The 3467-nt window shown below is 47.7% G+C and overlaps 1 non-coding gene across 1 annotated transcript; it reads left to right on the top strand.

Moving 5' to 3' along the window:
- The first annotated feature begins 2687 nt into the window (after positions 1-2687).
- LOC133813224 (small nucleolar RNA R71) lies at positions 2688-2794 on the top strand. The gene has a single exon (XR_009884260.1). It is a non-coding gene; the product is annotated as a small nucleolar RNA R71 (small nucleolar RNA).
- Positions 2795-3467: the final 673 nt, after the last annotated feature.

Genomic DNA, 3467 nt, shown 5'->3' with positions numbered 1-3467 from the left:
GCTCATCTTAGCTATCAAATATGATGCCTGATCAATGGTCAATGAGAGGCCTTGACACTCACTTTGGGATCTGCAAAGCACAATGATAGGCTCACATACACCCTCAAAATCTTGCAGACATCCCGAATGCATTGCACCTTGAAGTCTACAAGAGAGCCTGAAGACTCTCTTGTAGACTGGGAGGCAAGTGTGAATACCACAAATTGGACATGATCCTAAAAGACCTAGGCCTCACGCAAGGCCTTCGCGAGATTGACCTGTCTCACCCCACGTGAGGCCTAAGCTCACTTCACCTTTCTTACCTCACTGAAGGTCCTATGGACCAGTGCCTAGGTGTCGCGCACCTAGGCCTCCTCGCGAGCGCCTTCTCTCCAGCGCCTCACGTGGACCTCGCGCGCATCTCCTCTCATCGCCTCGCGCGCCGCCTCTCCATCACCTCACATAGGCCTCGCGCACGCCACCTCTTCAGCGCCTCGCATAGGCCTTGCGCGCGCCACCTCTCCAGCACCTCATGTGGGCCTCGTGCGCGCTGCCTTTCCAGCGCCTCGCATAGGCCTCACGTGCACCACCTCTCTAGGGCCTCGCATGCACCACCTCTCTAGCGCCTCACGTGGGGCTCGCGTGCGCCACCTCTCCAGCGCCTCGCATAGGCCTTGCGCGCACCACCTCTCTAGTGCCTCGCATAGGCCTCGCGCGCGCCACCTCTCCAATGCCTCGCGTGGGCCTCGCGCGTGCCGCCTCTCCAGCACCTCACATAGGCCTCGCGTGCACCACCTTTCCAGCGCCTCGTGTGGGCCTAGCGTGCGCCACCTGTTCATCGCCTCACGTGGGCCTCGTGCGCACTACCTCTCCAGCGCCTTGTGTGGGCCTCGCGTGGGCCACCTCTCCAGTGCCTCGCGTGGGCCTCGCGCACACCACCTCTCCAGCACCTCGCATAGGCCTCGTGCACACCACCTCTCCAGCGCCTTACATAGGCCTCGCGCGTGCCTCCTCTCCAACGCCTCACATAGGCCTCGCGCGTGCCTCCTCTCCAACGCCTCACATAGGCCGCCTCGCGTGGGTCTTGCACGCGCCTTGCCATGATATAAGCACATGCCCCGCTGATGAGGGCCTTCTCTATTTTCTAAGGAAGGTGCCACCAACGAGGTGCAACTCCCAGGTACATATCTCACTCAAGTCTACAAGCCATCTTATACTTAGCAAAATAAAAGAGGCTTGGAGCAAGGGTGTGTCTTGAAATATACGAGAGCAACCTTTAGGTACGAGGTACACGTACGGGAACAGACTGTACGACCATGAGGAGCACAGAGGCGTGACCCTGATGTCCGTTTTAGACAGGTAAAGATAGTACAGGTTAGTACCAATGGTGGAGGCACTACCTACACGTCTCTGATCATGAATCAGGGCCGACACCACCACCACCTGTGCCACTACGTCTGATTCCACTTCCCTGACAATGTACTTGTGAACAATCTGGTCCCCTGGGACCACAATGTATTAGGGGCCATAGAGCCCGCTATAAAGGGAACCTCACTTCACCATTGAAGGGGTTGAAAAAACACTATAACTTGGTATCAAGAGAAATACAAGTTCTTGTTTCCATTTCCTTCTACAACTATTTTCTAAGTTTCTTATTAGTTTCTTGAAGTTCTTCATTTATATGCTATATACTTTGATTTCTCTAACCTAACATCATTGACGAGTTCTCACCATCAACACTTTGCAAACTGATCATCAATCTTCTTTTTCTAGAATCGTTGAGGGTAAGGTAGTGGTGGCTGATATGGTGGAGGCAAGTCTTTCTTCATTCTCTTCTCATTCAAATTCTCCTTAACTGCTTGTTCTTCCTTATCAACCTCTCGCTCAATTAGCTTGCCTTTCTTCTAACTAGAAACCTTCTTTTCTGCACCTTTTTTACCCCCTTAAATAATCTTGCCACTCCTTAGTGAAATGACTTTGCATTGCTCCTTTGTGTTTATTACAGTGTCACTTGGAAAATCCCCCTTCTGATTAGAACTGACAGCATTGGCTAATTGGCCCAATCGAGTCTCAATTTTCTTCATTGAAGCACCCATGCTAGTCATATGGGTCTCTATGTTGTCGAGTCTTACCTCATTTTTACCGAACCTCTTATTAGACTCCATGATAAATGTGCCCAAGATATCTTCCAATCATTGCTTCTTCTCTTGTTGTTGTTGAGTATTGAACCCGAAGGTGGTTGCAGAACATTTTTAACATTGGCATAAGAGAAATTCTCATGGTTACGCAATCCTGGATGGTAGTAATTAGGTACATTGGTTCTTCTGTAGTTTTTGTTGAAGGGACGGTTGGCCATATATTGAGCTTGCTCTAATTGATGATCATACTCATGCAATAAAGAAGTTGCTGCCACACTTTCCATGACCGATGGAGTACCTTGTGTTGATAGGGCAGCCACTTGATTTTTTAAAGCCGCAATCTGAGCATTCATCGATGTAATATGGTCGACTTCATACAACCCAGCTACCTTCTTAGCACTCGATCTCTCAATGGGCCACAGATAACTGTTTGTAGCCATTTCTTCCATTAAGGCAAGGGCCTCATCTGCAGTCTTGGCCAATAATGCACCCCCAGTCGCTGCATCAATAATAGTCCTAGTTGAACCATTCAACCCATTATAATTGAGTTGTACTTGCATCTAGTTCTGGTATCCATGCTGTGGGCAGCGACGTAATAAGTCTTTGAACCTTTCCCAAGCTTCATAAAAGGGCTCTTGATCTTGTTGTCAGAATTGCCCAATTTCACTATGCAGTTGAGCAAACTTTGATGGAGGGAAATTTTTTATCAAAAACTTCTTAGCCATTTCATCACATGTTGTGATCGATCTGGGCTATAGAGATTGTAGCCAAATCCTCGCTCTATCCCTCAAGGAGAAAGGGAAGAGATGCAATCGGAGGGCGTCATCAATAACACCATTCATTTTGACAGTGGCGCATACCTCCATAAATATGGCCAAGTGAATGTTGGGGTCCTCAGTAGCTAGACCACCTAACTAATTTTCTGCACCATATTGATTAGTGTTGGCTTCAATTTGAAATTGTTGGCCCCAATGGTAGGATTGACGATTCCAGTGTAGTTGTCATTCACAATGGGCATACAAAAATCTCGGACTACCCGTTGTACTGGAATAATCGAAACCGTTGGAGCTGCAGGTGGAACTTCATTATTCTGATTGTTGTTGTTATTAGTATTGTCCATCCTGTTATTCGCCATACTAGGTTCTTCAGTTTTCTTCTTGGCTTTCAATAAACGGAGTGTGCACTCGATTTCAAGATTCAAAGGCTCGATAGGGGTAGAACTCCTACTCCTTCGCATATACTGTAAAACCAAGCACAAAAAGTAACGTTAGTTGCTGAAATAAAGAAAATCTAATTTAAAATCAAGACTTATAGCAACAATATTAGCAAAATTAATTTCTTTACTACCCA

The sequence above is a fragment of the Humulus lupulus genome, chromosome 1 (genome assembly GCF_963169125.1).
Source record: "Humulus lupulus chromosome 1, drHumLupu1.1, whole genome shotgun sequence".
NCBI lineage: Eukaryota > Viridiplantae > Streptophyta > Magnoliopsida > Rosales > Cannabaceae > Humulus > Humulus lupulus.
The sequence above is the reverse complement of the archived record's forward strand: the minus strand, read 5'-3'. Positions and strand labels throughout refer to the sequence as shown.